The following is a 22,059-nucleotide window of genomic DNA, read 5'->3' as shown; positions in this document are numbered from 1 at the left end:
TGCTGGATAATTGGAAAGTCCCGGTGTGTCAACCTCTGTGCTTCGTGGCAAGGTAGACTAGCAAACATGCCCAACCTTTACTCACATTCGAGAAAACACTCCCAACAAGATTGTTTGCTCCAAAATCGAAGAGGCACCGCCCTCCGAATCTCGAGAGCCAGACTCCCAACATGATTACTTTCTCAAAAATCGAAGAGAGGGTAAAGGAACAGTAGCACTGCTGGATAATTGGAAAGTCCCTGTGTGTCAACCTCTGTGCTTCGTGGCAAGGTAGACTAGCAAACATGCCCAACCTTTACTCACATTCGAGAAAACACTCCCAACAAGATTGCTTGCTCCAAAATCGAAGAGGCACCACCCTCCGAATCTCGAGAGCCAGACTCCCAACATGATTACTTTCTCAAAAATCGAAGAGAGGGTAAAGGAACATTACCACTGCTGGATAATTAGAAAGTCCCTGTGTGTCAACCTCTGTGCTTCGTGGCAAGGTAGACTAGCAAACATGCCCAACCTTTACTCACATTCGAGAAAACACTCCCAACAAGATTGCTTGCTCCAAAATCGAAGAGGCACCGCCCTCCGAATCTCAAGAGCCATACTCCCAACATGATTACTTTCTCAAAAATCGAAGAGAGGGTAAAGGAACAGTACCACTGCTGGATAATTGAAAAGTCCCTGTGTGTCAACCTCTGTGCTTCGTGGCAAGGTAGACTAGCAAACATGCCCAACCTTTACTCACATTCGAGAAAACACTCCCAACAAGATTGCTTGCTCCAAAATCGAAGAGGCACCGCCCTCCGAGTCTCGAGAGCCAGACTCCCAACATGATTACTTTCTCAAAAATCGAAGAGACACCGCTCTCCGAATCTCGAGAGCCAGACCCCCAGCAGGATTGCTTTCTCAAAAATCGAAGAGGCATCATTCTCCGAATCTCGAGAGCCAGATCCCCGACAGGATTGCTTGTTCGAAAACCGAAGAGGCACCACTTTCCCAACTTCAAGAGCTGGATCTCCTTGGATAAAGCTTGTCTGTAATCTTCACACGCAACATCAGCTTTCCAGATACCACAGACCACTTTTTCAAAGTGCTCTGACAGAGTTAAAACATGTGAAGCTGGCAGTTCCCATTACCGTACTATGACCAAGCAGGGTAAAGGAATATCATTATTACTTGATGTTTGGGAGACTCCTATATATGTCGACCTCCATCCCCAACGGACAGGCAGACCTGCAAAAATGCTCAACCCTTCCTCTTATCTGAGAAGGCACTCCCAACGAAGCCTTTCGAAATATTCAGCTTTCTTTCCCCCCGATAATACCTCTGTAAACAAGCTATACTAGAGCAAGAATATCTCATATCATCAGGGTTAAAAGCAAGAGTATCCCATATCATGCTTTTTCCCTGTCTTTTCCTTTGGCCTTGTTCTTACCTGCAAGACAAGGAGAAAGAGAGCAATCAGTCAGCATTTGAAATCAAGCTTCCAGCCAGGAACTAACTGCCTGGAACCCCTTACCTGATTACTTACCTGGCATTGCTCTCGAGTACTCATCTTTAACATCTTATGCTTCCAGGGAAGATACCGCATCTGCCTGAGGAACAGATAGGGTAAGTGAGAAGGATACAAGGAAGCATGTGGAGACAAGCGTAACAGCACACGTGCCGATACATCCATTACTCTGTCAAAAACAAAAGTATCCCATATCAGCAGGGTCGAACGTACTCTAGATTTGATGGACTTGTTTTGACCCTCAAATTCTTCAGTCGGCCTTATACTCTGGAGGAAACCAAAAAACCCTCCAGCCCAGTTCAAGAATAAGCCTGTGGAAAGTTACTTCTTCAAAAGCAAAAGTATCCCATATCATCTCTTCTCATTTTTCTTCTCTTTATCCTTCATGCTGCCTGCAAGATAGGGAGAATGTGAACAATCAGCCGGAGCTCTGATTGCTTACCTTGTCTGTCACCTCTTTCTGCAGATCCCCTAGCTCGGCGACTTGGGGGACTCCTACTACATGGTTTGTATCGCGCTTAACCAAGCCTGAAACTACAAGTAAGCTTCAAGTGAAATTGATACATTACCTTGTGCATCTCCACCAGTTACAGATACCACCCCTGGATGGAGGAAGAGTACTTCCAGAAAAGATGCCACATCTACCTATGTGACAGATAAGGCAAGTCAAGACGATACCACACTCCGGTACTTAGAAGTTTCGTGGTTACGAGATCATTCTCCCACAATATTTCCTAATGTCATTTGTACTAAATCATTCACTTGTACTCACTAAAGGAGAGCTTGAACCTATGTACTTGTGTAAACCCTTCACAATTAATGAGAACTCCTCTATTCTGTGGACGTAGCCAATCTGGGTGAACCACGTACATCTTGTATTTGCTTTCCTATCTCTATCCATTTATATACTTATCCACACTAATGACCGGAGCAATTTAGCTAAGATCACAAAAAGTGACCGTTTTCGCTACCTAGGATCTATCTTGCAAGAGAACGGAGAATTACATGGAGATCTCAACCATATAATACAAGCTGGATGGATGAAGTGTAAGAGTGCATCCGGCGTGTTGTGTGACCGTCGTAGGCCACTGAAGCTCAAGGGAAAATTTTATAGGACGGCAATAAGGCCAGCGATGTTGTATGGCACAGAATGTTGGGCGGTGAAGCATCAACACGTACACAAAATGGGTGTAGCGGAGATGAGGATGCTTCGTGGGATGTATGGGCACACGAGAAATGATAAGATTGTGAATGAGGATATCTGAGGTAAAGTAGGAGTAGCCAAAATTGAAGGAAATATGAGAGAAAATCGGTTCCGGTGGTTTAGACATGTGCAAAGAAGGCCTACTGACACTCCGGTTCGAAAATATGACTACGGGACAGAGGTTCAGGGCCGAAGGGGTAGAGGAAGACCTAGGAAAACTTTGGAAGAGACCCTAAGAAAAGACTTGAGTACTTGGATCTAACGGAGGACATGACACAAAACCGAGCGCAATGGCGTTCTAGGATTCATATAACCGACCCCACTTAGTGGGAAAAGGCTTTGTTGTTGTTGTTGTATATATATATATATATATATATATATATATATATATATATATATATATATATATATATATATATATATATATATAACGTTGCGGGTGTTTCGATATTGTTTTTAGGATTTTAGGTAGAGCAGATGCATTGCATATTAGAAATTTTAATTTTTCTAGCGTGCTCTTCCAGACTTCCACATTCACAATGGAAAAGAAGAGATAAGGGCATTTTTGTGTCTTGAAGCTTCAAATTCTGTGTACGTTGCAGGTGTTTGGACATTGTTTTTAGGGTTTTAGGTAGAGCAGATGCATTGCATGTCAGGAATTTTAATTTTTCTAGCGTACTCTTCCAGACTTCCGCATTCGCAATTGAGAAGAAGACAAACTTCCGCATTCGCAATTGAGAAGAAGACATAAGGGTATTTTTGTGTTTTCAAGCTTCAATTTCTGTGTACTATAGTAAGGGTTGACGCACATTATTCTAAAAATTCTCGTCTAGACGGTTGGTCACCGTCCAGATTCATGCTTAGACGTTTAAAAATTAAGAAAATGCACCTAGACTTGCTGAGGTGCCCGCTTAGATCGCCTTGGCACTTGTTTAGCCCGTCCAAACCCGTCTATGCACTCGCTTAGGTTACAACTCACTTAGATAGAAAATAGATAACTTTCATTTTGCGTTTTATTTTTTTAATAAATTGTAAGAGACTTGTTGCATACTTAAATGAACACACATTAAATGCTTGTTCCCCATGTTTTCATTATGTTTCAATACTTTATAATATATATGTCATTTTATTTTGTAGTTTATGATGAAATTATAAATATTTGAAGTATAAGCAGACACTTATTTAAATAAAATATAATAGATTTACTCAAATCCGCCTAATCCACCTAGGCGCCCACCTACCAGTCTAGACGCTAGGCCCTAGCCAGCCTCCCGAATAGTGCCTAAAGTGTTTAGGGTTCAGCTGACACAATAGGTGTTTAGGGTTCAGCTGACGCAATAGGTGTTTAGGGTTCAGGTTTTGGTTTAGCATTAGGAAAATATAGAGAGACCATGTTTCTAAACTTTTTTTTATGAACCACGTAATGCCGCGTTTAATAATTGGATTCCTTATTAAGAAAAATGCAACCATCAATCGCCCTGTAATCTACAACATATGGTTTATGCACATATAGTTTATATAGCTTCACCCTTAGTATTACTGTAGTTTTACTACGAACTAATGTAATAATATTGTCATCCGGTTTTGTTTCTTTTAGGCTCGCACTATTAGCATAATCGAACTAAAGTAAAACCGACCTAGTAAAAAGATCGAATTCCTTCAGGACAACTACTAATAACAAATTTCGAAAAATATAATAAATAATTAAGCTTATGTAATTTTAAAACCACAAGGAGGATCCGCAAATCGTGTTCGTTCATCGTATATTGTACGATCAGTTTTTGTCAGGTACTATTCATATTTAATTTAAAATAATTTCTGATTGTACGATGTATAATGAACAGACACGATTTAATGATCATCAGAATCCTCACAAAAAGGATCTAAAAAGGATCCTCATTCATTTTAAAAGACCAATTTCAGTCGAACCACAATAATTATGGTATGCTTTGGTTCAGCTTAAGATTACACTCATTTAGGATAAAAACAAATCAGTTTATTCATCTGATTAGAATGGTTGATAGGATTTTTTCCTTAACCCTAATCACAATTTAGTCATATATATACATATACATATATATATATACACACACACACACACACATATACATACATATATTTCCCTCAAGCGTGTGCTTGATTAAGTTCTTAATTTGGTTAGGCACTAAAGAGAATATGCTATATATATATATATTATTCGTATGTCGAGATGAGTGGCTGTTGGAAATGGCACTATCCAGAGAGACAGTAGATATGAACCAGTTCAATGATGTGTTCCTATTCCATGTTCGATTACCAACCGCTTCGTCCCACCACAAGTAGGAGACTTATCATTTAAACAAAGCTTTGAGTTCGACAACCAAATCGGAAATACTTATTGACACGTCTGGTCCTGATATTCCTCGAACATTAGGTACGTGCTAGTCGACACCCGAAGATAACGAAACCATACTAAGATGCATGAGAACTAAAGAATATAAATAAGACTTATAAATTTTAAATATAATTAATATGCAAATGAGGAACATGTTCAGAGCATATAAGTAACTAGAATACTAAAAATAAATAATATAAAATTAAATGAGCAAATGACATATAATATAATCTTTCCAACATACGTATATATATCTAAAAAACATCTTCATAATATATAGTCATCCATCTATATACTACAAAGAAGTGTAAAAACATGTTTCTAAATAGTATATAGTCATCCATCATATATACTACAAAGAACAGAAGTTCAATAAAGCATGGTTTTTCAAAATATTCTCAGTAAAACATAATAATCATATAAATCTAATTTACTTATAAAACATAACCATTAAATCATGTTTTTCATGTATGTATTTCTACTATTAAAACATGTATTTTAGAAGGGGTCCACTCATAGATACTTCGCCGCCGAATAGCCACGCAAACTAGCGAAGCCGGAAACGCCACAATAAATGCACCTAAGCACATGAATGGTCCAATTAATAAAACTCTATTAAAAAAATTTAATTTGAGAAAACAGACGTCGAAAACGAACTCGAAATGTTGAATTATCCTAAGAAGGATCCCAAGCAAATTTCGTAAAAATCAACAAAAAAATCAGCACAAAGAATATTCCAAGAATATTTTCAAGAAAATGTTTCAGAAATATTTTAGAGAATATTTCAGGAATATTCCCTGACGAAATATTCCATACTGGTTGGGCTTGGTCCTAGGTTGGGCCGGTTTGGGCTGGGTTTGAGTTAATGGGCCAGTTCCTTATTTGGGTTTTGGGTTGGGGCGAGATAGGGCTAATGGGTAGTGGGTTTGGGTGTTAGAGTTTAGGGCTTTGGACCTGGGCTACTGGATTAAGAGATTGGGCCGGATAGCTTGACCCAAGGATGAGGCCGGGTTAGTGTCTCTGGGTCGGGCTTGGCCCGTTTCCAGGTTGGTTTCGAAGACGAGGAAAGTCGGATCTTTCCAAGCTCCGTTTAATCCCAAAACGTAACCAAAACAGGTCGTGCAATATACCAAAATGAAGCCGAACAAGGAAGAAATTCATACCAATTTCAAGGCGTTTGGTGGCCGGAGTTAGCCGGAAAATGGTCTTCAACTTACGAGGTTCGTCAAAAAATATGGAGAATGCTTCCATGAGTTGTTCATGCGTTCAAACGTTACCAAGGTTCTCAAAACCACCCTAAACTAACCTAAAACATGATCTAAGGGGATCCTAGGAGGCTTACCTTAGTTGCACTGTCCAAAACTCGCAGGTGAGGTGCAAGCACAATGACTGTGCTCCAGTGCGGGTCAGGAAGAGAGGGAGAGTGATCGGGGGAGGGTGATGAGAAAAGGATGGTCCAAGGGGTGGTAGCTGTGTGTGAGTATGTAAGTGTGGCATTGGTCGCCGGGGAGGAGAGAGCACAAAGAGTCGAGACGAGAGGGAGGGAGATAAAGCTGTGAGGTTTTTCTAGAGAGAAACATGGGGAGAAGGAGATGAGGAGAGAGATGGAGCCGAGGGTACAAACCAACAGAAATGGGCCCCACAAGCACACAAATTAAGACCAATCAAGAACCACAATTTTAAAAATACAATATTCCTACTTGAAGTGAAATTACGATTTTGTCCTTCTATTCCGTAAATTTCAGAACTGGTTGTTACACTTAAGGGTGAGTTCGGTACGGTTACTGTACCAAAACCCTTGTACCAATTACCGTACCAAACTTTCGGTTTGGTAAAATCTATTACCATTACCATACCAAACTTTTGGTATACCGAAGTTCAGTATTGCCAAAAGTTTGATTGGCATGATATGGTAATGGTAATTGCCATTTTGTTTTGGGACAAAATCTGTTTTTGTTTTTTTAACCCAATTCAAGGGCAAAACTTTTTTTTTTGTACCTTTATCTCATACATTATATATTAAATTCATGGGTAAATTACATAGTAGCCCCTCAGGTTTGAGTTCTATTACAACCTCATACAACATCTTTAAAACATTTCACTTTCATATCTCACGTACTATTTTATTTCAAAATAATACCTCCGTTACATTTTCCATCAATTGATCCGTTAAGTGCTGACGTGGTTGCCACGTGACTGCCAAATGTGTGCTACGTGGCATAATTTTATTTATAAAAAATAAAAAAAAAATAAAATAAAACCTGAAAGCGCATAACCCACCCCCACCTCCCCAGTAACCCTCCCCACCCCTTAAATCCCTAACCCAGCACCCTTCCTCCTCGACATCTCCTTCCCCAACCTAACCTCTACTTCTGCCAACCGCTGCCAACCCACATCTCTTCCCAGAACCCCATCCCCGCAACCCCCCACCCCTTTTCCATAGCCTACACCTCTGCCACAGCCTACACAACTTTAAAATCTCGACTCCAATCAAATTCGAGATCTGTTTCTTCCGGACAATGTATTGGTAATAGTCCACCCCCCACAATCCATCGTCTTCTCCGAGCTCACTCGGCAATATGCACACGCCACGGTTCTATCGGAACGAATTGATTAGGATTTCAGAACCAGCAATGGGAGAGAAGATGCAGAGCAGATGATCCAGTGCTCGTCTCTCCGGCACCGTTTTCGGGTCTCGGATCCTGACGCTCTTGGTCTCCATGTTCGCCACCTTCGCCTTCATCTACGTCGCCGGCCGGTTCGTTCTCTTTCTCTTCTCTCTCTGCAGTCTGCACCCATTTGATGTTGCAGAAAAATGGATTGGACCCATGCGATAAATTTTCTTTCTTTCTTTCCCTTCCTTTTTGTTTGATCTGGGGATTGTGTGTAGGCTAGGAAGAGGTGTAGGTTGGCGATTGTTGGCAGGAGTGGAGGTTAGGTAAGGGAAGGAGGTGTCGGGGAGGAAGGGTGATGGGTTAGGGATTAAAGGGGTGGGGAGGGGTTGCGGGGGAGGTGAGGGTGGGTTCTGTGTTCTTTAGGGTTTTTTTTTTATCTTTTATTTTTTTAATAAAATTATGCCACGTGGCACACATTTGGCAGTCACGTGGCAACCACGTCAGCACTTAACGAATCAATGGATGGAAAATGTAACAGAGGTATTATTTTGAAATAAAATAGTACGTGAGGTATGAAAGTGAAATCTTTTAAAGATGTTATAATAGACCTCAAACCTGAGTGGTTACTATGTAATTTACCCTAAATTCATCATTCACAATTCACACACATAATAATTCAAATGATGCATCAAGATTCATCATGAAAATTAAGCTTACAATCCAAATAGAAGTTACGAACCACAACAAATAGAAGTTAACAATCCAAATAGAAATTAAAGTTTCAAACCAAATGAAAATTGGAAGTAAACTTCAAAAAGGAGAAATCATTGATCAGTTATTCAAGCTTGAGATGTCGAAGCTTTTGGAGGAGGCATTAAACTTGTAGAAGATTGAGTTTGTGTTAAGCCTACATTACAAACAAAGAAAACATATTAATTAGTAGCAAGAAGAATTAAAGTTGAAAACCATTTAATAACAAATTTACTGAAAAAATTAAAGCATATCTTTCTTGTTTTCTCTTCTTCCATTTCCTTGAAAAATTGAAGCATATCTTCCGTTGGTTCCTTGTAGAATTTTACTTCATCTGCACTAAGCCAACCACTAGTACGCACTAGTGCCTCCATTATTTTAGGAGTCAAGGATACCTTAAAAGGGTCCACAACCCTCCTCCCTAGGCTAATTGCATTTTCACTAGCAACAATAGAAGTGGGGGTTACAAAGATATTTTGGCTATTTGTGAAAGAATTAGGAACTCTTTTGTGTTTGATTTCTACAATTTCAAGAGATTAAAGTCACCAACAACAACGCTAATATAAGTAGGGTTTTATTTTCAAATTATTGGAATATTATAAATATGTGTTATATAATTATCTATTATATAATTTATAAATGATATATTATATTGTATTTTCGGTATGGTACGGTAATACCGTGGTAATGGTATCCATTACCAATACCGTACCATGAAATTTTAGTACGGTACAATACCATACCATTACCGATGGTACAAAAAATTTGGCACAAAATTGGTATGGCACGGTTGGTACGGCAATTTGGCAAAAAAATCCACCCCTAGTTACACTTATCATTTAAACTAAGCTTTGAGTTCGATGACCAAATCAGAAATTAGATCACGTAGTTAAAAAAAAAAGACTTACATGACACAAAATACATGCTAATAGTGTATTGTACATGCCTTTTTTGTATCATGTTACAAAATAGCGATGAACACCTACAGTATGGTCATATCATGTAAATTCTCGTTTCGATCCACCACTGCTACTGTTTTCAACTGGCCCAGCCGTTTTTGCCGTGGAAAATTCATATTTGGTAATGCATGCATGCATGCATGCTTATCACAGGGCAAAGTCCGTAAGCTTACCTAAAATAGCTAATTCATGTGGAAATTCAGGGAGTAAATACTTAAAGTTGGCGCGTAAAGATAGAGTGCAGATCTAAAATGGAATAAAATATAAATTTTGGCTTTCTTGACAACTTGACATACGGATTTCTATGTGAGGAAAAATAATTGTGCTACTTAATTAATTAAGTTTGAATTTGGAGACGGTATACCGTTAATTGTCATTTTCCAAATAAAGCAATCGCACTCACGTTCAATCATATGCTATTTCTGTCCCTTTACATGGCTCCTCTTATGTATATTTAAAAGAGAAATTAGGTTTATATTCTTTTTTTTACTATTACATTGATTAAAATATTTTTCATTTTTAATTTTTGATCAAAGTCCTTGAATATTAATAACATCATTAATTATTTGAATAATATTTTTTTATTTTTAAATATATTCCTTTAGTGTTAAAAATGTTACAATTAGTATATTTATATTTATGGCTAAATTGTTTATCATATATTTTTATTTTTAGTTTGTACCTATTTTTAATTTGTACCAATTTTTTTTTCATTTTTAATTTGTACCCATATATTAGTTTCTTTTTGTGCCCATATTTTTTGAAGTTTTATTTGTGTTTGTAGTGATGTGTATACCGTCACGTGACATTGTATATTTAATCAATGATAGAAAAATTACATATGGTATATTTATGTTTTATGACTAAACTTTGTACCATATATTTATATTTTTAGTTTGTACCCACTTTTAATTTGCAACATTTTTTTAAATTTGTAGTATTTTCTTTTTAGTTTTATTTTGTACCCATGTGTTAATTTCTTTTAGGGCCTATATTTTTGTTGACCCTAAAAACTACTAAGTCTACGTGGTGTACAAACCGAGTAACTAATAAGCTAACTACGTCCTTCGGTTGTTTGCAGGGTGTGCTAACTTGTCGGCCGAGTTCGGTCGACGAGTAAAATTTCGACACCAGATTCGGTCACGATGATTATGTTCGTGAGAGTATAAGCATGCCGAATCAACACCAAAGTATAGGGACACAAATACTCAAAACAAATGTACGTCTTGATTGTGAAAGTGGTTCGGCCGTCAGAATGTCGAACTCTAAAACCTACATCCAAATAACTAATCATAAACAACTCGGCGTTCGATGTGCCGAGTATACTAACTTGTAACATCTCGCTTCGCTGAGAAGGCTAACAAGATGACCTCTGCCAATAAGGATTTGAAAATCTTTCTCGACTGAGACTTGGATAGATAACCAGTCGGTCTTGTCACAATGCTGTTTATCCAAACTGAAAGTGCTTCACGGTTGGCTGATTCTACGGCAACAGTGCTGTTTATCCAAACTAAAGATGTTCGCCGGTTGCCTTCACAATGTTGTTTATCCAAACTGAAGATGTGTTGGCGAAAAAGGAAAACAAAAATCTCAAGGTTGTTGAGAGGTTTCGCATAAAGCGAGGGTTTGTGCAGGGCAGTTTGTGTGTTGAATTGGAAGGGGTTTGTTCAATGTCTTTCCTCCCTATTTATAGTAGCCAACCTGTATTGAATCCCAATCATTCTCGAATTAGAACTCCTTTCCCCGATCCAACCTTATCTCGGCCAGTCATACTCCTACTAGGACTTTGAACTTAACTCGTTATCAGGCCGTATTCAATCTCAAACTCCAACATCCTTATCCTGTCGAAACTCCTTCTCGTAATAGGACTTACCCACATCCCATAGGTTCTCGACGGGATATGGCCAGCTTTGACTGCGCAGCTCATAAGCTGGATAACCCCCAACGACACCTAAACACGGTCTTTAGGTCGAGAACAATTCTAAACTCGGCCCAACCAATACTAGGCTGAGAACAATTCTAAAATCGGCCTAAACCAATATTTTTGGGCCCAAACCAATATTTTTGGGCCCAAACATTGCCCTATCGCTTCTGCGGTCGTCAACCTATACTCCTTGGTTCGAGCCTCGACCTTGAAGAAGTGAAACCGCCTCTTGGGAACTACCACTATGTGCATTTATGAGACGTAACCCCACGACCTTGATTTCCCAAATGCTGCCACATGTCAGCCCTCTAGTTACCCTAGCAGCCTTCAATCATGATCCTCGAAAACATGCGATCGCCGAAACGTCTTTCTTGCACTAAACCCGCTGCAACACGCCATCGTGCGTCCTCAAACCGTAAAAACCTCTATTTTCTCGCCTCAATTTTCTGAGCATGTATAATGATTAGTAACTCTCCCACTCGATTCTACCCTTTATTTTGAAAATCAAACGTTTAGCCTTCTGTCCCAAATGCCTATAAATACCCGGATCCCTTCCATTATTGCCTTACGCTTTCCAAAACCTTTAAAATTTTCTCGTTACCTTGTTTTCAAAACCTTCAAAATCCAAAAAATCTTAAGATTTCATCTCATAAATTCTTTAGCCTTCATCAATGGCCTCCTCCGTCTCAGAGCTCTCCACCGAGTGCAACAAGTGCAATGACTTCATAGATCGGAACGCCATCAAGATTTTACGTTTCGAGAGTGACCTAAACACCACTCACCAAATTCTGGGCCCACTCTTCAAAGACACGGTGCCATCATCCATCACCAACCCGTTCAAAAAACACTGCTTGGCAAGCTTGCTGTAATGATTCGATTGGTCAAAGTGGTGCCAGACAAAACCCCAAGGATCCTGGCCTTCGACCAATGCAAACTGGGTGGCCTGGGTCGTACAAATGGAAAAATTCTTCGGTAAAGAGTGGGTAGCTTTTGGTATCCACGACGTTATCAAGCTCTCGACCATGGAGATTACAATGGATAAAGAACTCCTCATGGCAGCTCTAAGCCTTTGGTGTTCGGCCATCAACACCATGGTTCTTCCATTCGGCCCTATAACTCTCACCATCATCGACATCTCGGCTATCATCTGGACTTCTCTTTCTGGCATTCCAGTTGACACCACCCTTATTGGATGCCCATTAAACCTTGACCTCAAGGCGCTGTTCGACGAATGGGCCATCGAAACGTTGAGCCAAGAAAGGCAAGAGCCTTCAAATGAGGACGTTTAGAAATTACACAAGAATTTTCTAAACTACAACACCCTTATCCTCCATTTTGCTGGTCAGGGGGAGGCAATTCTATGGAAATGAGAACATAAGGCTTTCCTATTTTACTGGTACAACAAATTCATCTGTTGTACCAAGTCGAATAAATGATTGGTCAAGAATATGCCGGTGGCGGAAGCTCTGGCTAGTGATCACTCTCTGGCGCTCAGTCCCCCCTATTCTCGCCAACCTTCTATGTTGCCTAGTAGAAACGACCATCGACAAGATCGACCCGCACCAGAATAGACCTCTCTGGGTGTTCCAACTCTGGCTACAGGTTCATTTCTCCACATTTTGACCAAAAATCACCAGCCTCCAGTCTACTGTAGCACTCGACCTTCAGTTGGCCCCTCGACCGGTACCTATTCACCTAGCTGAAGAAGTCTTTAAACACCTCTTCAGCCTGGACGTCTTTTCTGATGATGAACTTTTGATATGTCGTCGTCAAGAATACCCTCACTCTATCAGACTTCCCACATCGACTTGGATGAAAGCGAAAATTCTGGTTTTTGTCAAAACATTCATGTTATCTGCGACCTTCCCCTCGGTTGCGATGCTCGTCGAGAAAGTTGGGAAGTCTACCACCCCTACTTTGTTGCCCGACAGCTCGGCTACCTCCAAGGTTGCCCGGTGCCTCTGCTTTCTTCCTGCTCCCTTCTAAGCCGAGGGCGCGTCTCTGGTTCCTTAGAAAGGGAGTGTAGAGACATCGAGAAAGAATTTCAGGAACGGTGTAAGAAATTTTACCTTCAACCAACTGTTCCTGAATCTCTCGGCACCAACACCTTCGGCGACTGGTGGGATGAATATACTCACAACTTTATTGGCACTTCGGTCGAGGACGTAATCAACAAAATATTTGGTGACCGACCTAAGAAATCCTTCGCCCCTCAATCTAAAAAGGTGCCCCAAGGTATACCCATGTTTCTACCTTTATTCTTTACACACTTGAATGGTTTTACTAATGAGATTTCGTTTTCTTAGGCAGTCGGGTACTGAAACAGGTGGACGTGGTCGTCCCAACAGTGGTCAAGAAAAAATTGGCCCCTTCCTCCAAGAAATCCAAAGCCGCCGCACAAAACACATCGAGCAAACGGCCTAACCCGGATGCCGAGACGGTGGGTGAAGCTCCCCATCCCCCAAAACGAGTCAAGAAATTGGCAAAGAAGGGAGCACGGGAGATTCATGTTATTTCTAGCCACACCACCGAGACAACTGCTCCGAGTGCCTCTCCTCCTGCTCCTGTTATTCAGGCTTCAGTGAAGAATCGACCTTCTCCAACCAGCCCGGCTACCCAAGCTTAACCAGCATCTGAAGTCCCGGAGATCGTGGTTGAGCTAGTTGTTGTACCGCTGGTCGACTCGCCTGCAGCTCCAGGGCCGATAGAAGTACCTGTACTGGGGGAGGCAACCCCTTCGATCGGGAAGAATCTCCCTAAGAATCTAAAACAATCAGCGGCCATCTTAGATTATGTATGATTATGTTGTCAACTCCCTTTACTTATTAAAAAATATTAACAATCTTTGTTTCAGGATGATTAGAGTGACGAGATTCTACCAGCGAGTCGCTCTCGACCAACCTAAGCTCCTTCCGTTGATCTTCCCCCCGTAGTTGAGGCGGCCAACTAGGCTGATCCTCCTGCAACTGATAGTGGGAAGAGGCATATCATTAAACCTAAGCGACGTCAGAAACTCCACTTCATCTGCAGGACTAAGGCCTCAGCATCCCCTTTCAAGAAGTGACCTCGACTTTTGTAAGGCTCGATTACTTTCTCTTGTCAATTTTGTTATAACAAGTCTGAACCGAGAAAATATTAACTGTCAGGTGCCCAGTTATTCATTTCATCAAAAATTTTATGCGGCGAAATATGTTATCTATATTTCTCGGCCACCTCAATGGCCATCGAACGTAGATAACCTTCATCGGCCGCGTGAATTAAGAAGCAGTCTGAAACACTGGGCTTAGCCTTTAAGCTTTCTAGGTTCGAGCAATGAACCCAGAGACATGGCCGAAGTCTCATCTCGGCAGGTCTAACAAATCCTCCCTACTACATTCTTTTAGGAATTTCCTTGCGTCTAAACTGTTTTCTTGTGCAGCCTTCATGGGAAGTCGAGTTTGATGCTCTCTTATCCAGCACTTCATTAACGACTGGTCCTTCAGTAGCTACGACTGAACCCGTCGAATCAACTATTCTTGTTCGGTTGTAGGAGCTTTTGTCTCTCTCAGCTTCACAAATCCTCGAGCGCAAGGGCCTTGATTCGGTGGGTGCATGTCTGAACGATCTTGCAGCTGATGGTTAATTGAGCTCCGAAGCCATCATTCAAGCGTCGTCCGCCTTGGAACAAACCTGAGAATATTTCAGTATTTTTGAGAAAGCTCTTCGGGCTGACGATGACTTGAAAGCTGCAACGGCCGTTCTAGACGCTTTTCGTCCGAAGGTCAAAGTTTTAAAGGTGAAAAATGAGACCCTGGTCAACCTTGACCGTCAAATTGCCGAACTTCAAAATCGAAGGTCGGCAATTGCTTCTAAGCTTGCGAATGATTTTAAGTCGGGCGGGAAATCTTGCTTAACCAAATACGCGGCGAGCGTGAAGCGAGTCGAGCAGCTGAATATGAACAAGAGGAATCGGCAAGCTAAGGTCACGATAGACGAGGTGAGGTGGTTGGAGCTGAAGGCTGTTCTTGAATATCTTCTTCCTTCATCACCCTAGAATTATTTGATTGTAAAATGATCGACCAATGAAATGAACTTAATGAAATGAAATGAACTTTTATTTTCGCATCTCTCATGTGACTGGATAATATTTCTTTAAAAACCTTACACTGATTGACAACTTGTGAACAATCCCGGTTCGACCTCTAAGATGGTATGCCCCATTGTCGAGGACTTTATGAATAACGAATGACCCTTCCCAATTCGACGACCATTTGCCGAACCTAGGGTCTTTAATTCCTGCGGGTAGTACGGTTTGCCAAACTAGCTCTCCTTCGCTGAACGTTTTTTGTTTAACTCGTTGATTATATGCACACTCGGCGATCTTCTTTTGAGCCACTAATAAGTTATAAGCATTAAGCCAAGCTTCTTCTAAATCTTCTAGCTCTTGTCTCATGGCTTAACTGTACTCAGTGCTGAACAAACTACTTTGTTCAATTATTCGCAATGAGTTTATACTCAGCTCAACGAGCAACATTGCGTCATGTCCATAAGTTAACGCGTACATAGTTGTTTCAGTGGCTGTCCGTACAGAGGTTCGATAAGCCCATAACGCTTCGTGTATCCTTAAGTGCCACATGTCTGGCTTTTCTTTTATCATCTTTTCAAGAATACCAATAAGAACCTTGTTACTTGCCTCGGCCTGTCCATTCGCCTGCGGGTAGTATGGCGTAGATTGCTCAAGTCGAATATTTAGATTTGCCATATAGTCCTTAAATATGTCAGATGTAAAGATCATACCGTTATCTGTTATGATTGTTTTTGGCATGCCGCTTCTAGTCACAATGTTTTCTTCAACGAAACTACAAACTTCCTTAGACGCTAGCTCGACATATGACTTGGCTTCGACCCATTTTTGTACTCCACGTCGAGGTCATTCAGAGCAAGCCTAACAAATTTAACTTCGGAAGGGGTACTCGGCACCAATTCCGGGCTGATTTAAATCTTGTAAGATAATCCATTGGTGACTTATCAGATGCTTGAGCCATCCTAGCTAATGAAGAAATTAACATTTCAATCCCTAGCCGATAAAGCTGTTCGTGAAATTTCTCAACCAACTCCTCCCAGCTTTGGATATAACTAGATGGGAGGTTGATATACCATGCGAATGCTGAGCCCGTCAATGAAAAGTTGAACAACCGTAGTTTATGAAAATCACTATTGATGTCTCCGCATTGTGCAGTGAAACGAGCCACATGTTCTAACGAGGATAAAGATGATTCTCCAGCAAAAAGGCTGAAATCTGGAATCTTGAAACCTTTAGGATATTCAAACTTTTCCACATAAGCCGGATATGGGTGGATGAATTTCGAGAACTTCAGCCCCTTTTTCATGGCCGAATAAATCATTCGTTGGACCTCGGTCATATCAACGGATGTTGTTTCCACTATCTGGTCGGATCCATCTGACCTGCTACTTGATTCTCCCATCTTTTCTAAATCAATTGTTTTGGGCCGAGTAGACACTACTTCGGCCTATGGCATGGTATTTTTAAGTGGAAGCTTCGGAGCCTGATCAACTGGTCCTTATTCGAAGGTTTTGCTAACCAATAATTCGAGCAGTCTAGTATGGATCTCACTAATTATTGTTTTGTATCACCTCAAGCAAATTATTCATTTTTTGAACAACTATCTGTTTAACCTGCCGAGATTGCTCATCAAGTCGTCTTCGGAGAAACAACCTAGTTGGAGGGTCAGAGCCTTCACCGTCGTCTTCGTCGCAATCCTCTACTATTCCTTCAATGAAAACGCCTGTGGTTTGATTGGGTACTTTTGTGTTACGAGGCTGGGTACTGAGGCAAACTTCATTTTCTTAGTGTGTCACACTTGCAGCCTCAATGGTCACAGCGACGATAGGATTTTGTACATGTGACACTTCTTGTCCAAGACTCTGAACCGGCAGATCGGTCGCTGATTTTCGCACAGTTGTTTTCTTTTTTACTAATCGTGTCTCGATGGTCATGAACTTGGTAGTTTTAGCACTGGGTCCCACCGGGCGTGCCAAAATGTTGACCCTAAAAACAACTAAGCCTACATGGCGCACAGGCCGAGTAACTAATAAGCTAACTACGTCATTCGGTTGTTTGCAGGGCGTGCCAACTCGTCGGCTGAGCTCGGTTGAGGAGTAAAATGTGTTGATGTTGCATCGAGCATCCAGCTAACTTCTTGATCTTACGATTGCGGTCGAGGAAGGAACACGTTTCGACCTTTAAGTTCTAAAGCTTGAAGACAAAGCTACTAATTCTGCGAAGTTCACAAATCGTCGACGCCAGATTCGGTCACGGTGATTATGTTCATGAGAGTATAAGTACACTGAATCGACACCAAAGTATAGGGACACAAATACTCAAAACAAATGTACGTCTTGATTGTGAAAGTGATTCGGCCGTCAGAATGCCGAACTCTAAAACTTACCTACGAATAACCAATCATAAACAACTCGGCGTTCAATGTGCCGAGTATAGTAGCTTGTAACACCTCGCTTCGCCGAGAAGGCTAATGAGATGACCTCTGTTAATAAGGATTCGAAAATCCTTCTCGATCGAGACTTGGATAGATAATCAGTCGGTCATGTCGTAGTGTTGTTTATCCAAATTAAAGGTGTTTCACGGTCGGCTGATTCTACTACAACAGTGTTGTTTATCCAAACTGAAGATGTTCGTCGTTTGCCTTCACAGTGCTTTTATCCAAACTGAAGATGTGTTGGCGAAAAAGGAAAACAAAAATCTCAAGGTTGTTGAAAGGTTTCACGTAAAGCGAGGGTTTGCGCATGGCAGTTTGTGTGTTGAATTGGAGAGAGTTTGTTCGATGTCCTCCCTCCCTATTTATAGTAGCCAACCTGTATTGAATCCCAATCATTCTCGGATTAGAACTCATTTCCCTGATCCAACCTTATCTCAGCCAGTCCTACTCCTACTAGGACTTTGAACTTAACTCGTTATCAGGCCGCATTCAATCTAAAACTCCAACATCCTTATCTGTCGAAACTCCTTCTCGTAATAGGACTCACCCACATCCTACAGGTTCCCGACGGGATATGGCCAACTTCAACTGTGCGGCCCATAAGCTGGATAACCCCCAACAACACCTAAACACAGTCTCTGGGCCGAGAACAATTCTAAACTCGGCCCAACCAATACTGGGCCGAGAACAATTCTAAACTCGGCCCAAACCAATATTTTTGGGCCCAAACAATTTAAAAAAAAATTCATTTGTACTCATAATTTTTTAATCTTGTATATGTACCCTAATTTATTTATAATGTACCCATTCTTCTTTATTAATGTACCACTTTGTTATATGTGAAATGTACCAATTTTTGTAACACTATGGATACATTCTTTTGCCATTTATTATTTTTTACATAGTTTTTATCCATTTATTCAATCAAAATGTTTGAATTTTTTTATTGTAACCGTTTCTAATAATATTATAATGAGGGATTTTAAATTTATAGGATTATAAATCTCATAAAATATCAAACAATTAATGTCAAAACTATAAAAATATAAATATTAATTGTAATATAATAAGATGTACAAAGTCAAGTGACTTTGATCAAACTTTGAATATCATGAAGGTTTTAGTCAAAGAATGTTAAGGACATATTTAAAACTTGGTAGTCTTTTTAAAACTAGAATTAGGGTTGTGATGCGTGGAAACTGCAACATGTATAATCTGAATTAAGATTGAAGGGAGAGAATATTAAACCATGGAAGAAGATAGTGAATGGTTGGTTTTCATTGGGGAGTGGAGGAGGGGATGAACACCCAATAATATTATTAAATATTACTAAATATTACTATATGCATCTTTGTTTTCAAATTAATTTTCTATATATATATATATATATATATTACTTACTTTCTAAACCAATTAATTATTTTGGATCAGTTTGTTTTAAAAAAAAAAATCCCTACTATTTTGAAGAAAAATATGCACTCCATTTTGGCCTTATGCACATTTTCCATTGTTTCTAATTTTTAGAATTAAATAAATTATAAGAGAATTAATGGACAAAAATAAAAAGTAAAACATAAGAGAAACTTGGAATCAAAATCACTGCCCTTGAAGCATCCTCAAGCTTTTGAGCTATCATGTAAGCGAACTCAAAATAACCTTAGTTTTGGATGTACGTTTTAACTCAACCTATTTAAGACAGATAGAATGACGCAAGAGACGGTGTAACTGTAGACTTGAGGCTCAAACTTTCACATAGAATAGAAATGGCTGAAACAAATTTTGTAAAATAAAAGTTATAGCAAAATTTTGTAAATAAAAAATAATAATAAAACTATAAAAAAATAAAAAAATTTAAAGCATTAACCGACAGGAATACATTCATATTATTTAGTATGAATGTATTCCTATTGATTATAACCGATAGAAAATCCAACATATTTAAAAAAAATTATGGCCAGCCCGGGGCTGGCTGGAAGTGGCCAACCCTCTAGCCCTCTAGCCCTCTCCGATTCCGTGGGGCCCTCTCAGATTCCACAGCCCTCTAGCCTGGCCCTCGGTTGGAGACGGTTTTCGGGCTATTTTCGGTCACAATCACGGGATCCCTACGATCCCCAAGAAAAGGATCCGGCGAAAATCTTTTTCCTTAATTCACAACCATTGCATAAATGTTTGCACAAACTTGGGTTAGACAGACCTAGTGTGCTTTTGGTCCCCTGAGTAAAACTCTCATAACATACACATGATGATACATCCTAATCCCCTACCATTTTTTTTTTGCATTTCTAATGCTGGTGAATCATACAATAATGATTAAGAAAAATCTAAAATGTTTTTGTGAGTCTTCTCAGTCCCGATAAAGGTGGACTCTCGTAGTTTCGCCACCAGTTGGTTCTTAAAAAAAAAAAAAAAAAAAAAAAAAAAGGGTTCTCCAGCGTCGTATTAGACTATTAGTGTTATACAAAGCAAATTTTCATCGAATGCATACAGATGCAGTTAGAACTAATAATTACATCGATGAGTTCATTATTCTCTAATCACAACTAATATAGTTTTTTTTTTGGCATTTCACTGGCTTTTACAATATATATTAGAAAACTTACGAAAGCATCTTGAGTGTAATTCCTTTTGTGTCCTTTTATTGGATTTGTTTTCTTCTAAAGTACTGACTTAAAGTGTTTTTCTCTTAAGAATAAAGTTTCCATTTAAACTATTAAACGTTTGCTTCCATAAAGGTATGGTGAAATATGTTAACTGAGAATTTGTCTCGATAAATATCAGACATCTTGGATAATGAATTGAAATCGCTGGAGTACTTGTGACATGCGCTTTAGTTGAGGTCCGACCGCTCACATACGTTATTATTTTAACGTCGACTTTTGAGCTTTTAAAATATTTAAGATGCTGGTAAGAAAAGAAGACAAGACCAATTAATTTATACTAAAATTATGCCAAACTTTCATCAACAAAACTAACTTAGAAGTTGGACATCATCGGGTTGCGATTTTTGACCAAGCAATTAAACAAAGGAAAACTAACGAAAATGACTTGAAAACTTTGAGTTTTAACGATAAGAACAAAATAAAGGGTAAAATAAATAGTACCATAATTGACTTTTTAGTGTAAAAATGTGGTTTTTCGTTAAATTGAACAGTACCAGAAACTTTTCGTTAAAGTTTCCAATTAAGCAATTCTCTCATTCAACAATGTATAGTACAAACGTAACCACACTTGAGGTACATTAAACCAAAAGCGATTAGTGGATGTGGATTAAGAGCTCATTTGGATGTACTTTTAAAATGATTGAAAATATTTTTGGTAAAAATATTTTTGGAAACAATCCTTAGACAAAATGAAAGTACATCCTAGAAAAGCACTTAAGGTGCTTATTTGAAGAAACACATAACTTGTGTTTATTGTATAAAATACTTAAAGTGCTTTTGAAACCCAAAAAAATATTTTCTCTAAAAATGGTTTCAGTCATTTTAAGAACATATCCAAATGAGTGGTAAGTTATTAACCGACTAATTCAATTTAGAAAACTAATCATTGTCGACTAATGCATTAGTTCTCCATGTCCTGATGGAAGCATGGCCCTCCTAAACGAATTAGTCATGTAATATAATACACCAGAGTTTATAAGGGAAGGGGTTTCCATTTAAAAAAATAATTGAAATTAGTTGTGGGGCTCAAATGACATCGAACTTCAACAATTTGAATTGTCTATTTTTCATGTTGCACGTCGTAGATCATTCTTGCAAAATATTCATCAAATTGGAAATATTTGAAACATCTAATTGAGTTCAAAACATTGAAGAACACTATGATACAAGAACATTGAAATTTTATTATGACAATTGAACAGACAAATGATTTCGAACTTAATTGATTTCTTGCAAGTATGATATATGAATCAAGATTTATAGCATAAACGGTTCGGATCGTTGAAAATTTGATGTGAAGTCCCATAACTAACCCTCATTTTTTTTCTTCCAAAAATAGAAATCCCTCTCTATAAAGGCCTGTATATATATGTATATACATATATATGTTATATTATATGTATGGATGTATATGTATATGTATATGTAGATGAAAGAACGAAGAAAAAATTTGAAATAAGTCCAATTCTAATGGCCTACTTTTGAAATTGGTAAGAATTAAAACCTTGCCATCCATTTTGTTGAAAAGAACAGAAACTCATTCACGTGTGACTATTAAGCTTTTATATG

General features: G+C 39.2%; 1 long non-coding RNA gene and 1 pseudogene across 2 annotated transcripts; one reads left to right on the top strand and one right to left on the bottom strand.

The window, feature by feature from the left end:
* Nucleotides 1–2: 2 nt before the first annotated feature.
* Nucleotides 3–2,143, bottom strand: LOC126620910 (uncharacterized). Of its 2 annotated transcripts, XR_007622729.1 has the most exons (4): nt 2,077–2,143; nt 1,721–1,899; nt 1,526–1,589; nt 3–1,429 (listed from the first exon to the last, which is right to left on the bottom strand). It is a non-coding gene; the product is annotated as an uncharacterized LOC126620910 (long non-coding RNA). The 2 variants fall into 2 exon arrangements; XR_007622728.1 differs by lacking the exon at nt 2,077–2,143 and having other exon boundaries at nt 1,721–1,917.
* Nucleotides 2,144–13,093: 10,950 nt separating this feature from the next.
* LOC126622775 (uncharacterized) lies at nt 13,094–14,447 on the top strand (annotated as a pseudogene).
* The last annotated feature ends 7,612 nt before the right edge of the window (nt 14,448–22,059 follow it).

Source organism: Malus sylvestris, chromosome 5, assembly GCF_916048215.2.
Source record: "Malus sylvestris chromosome 5, drMalSylv7.2, whole genome shotgun sequence".
Lineage (NCBI taxonomy): Eukaryota > Viridiplantae > Streptophyta > Magnoliopsida > Rosales > Rosaceae > Malus > Malus sylvestris.
This window is presented reverse-complemented; position numbering and strand designations above follow the sequence as displayed.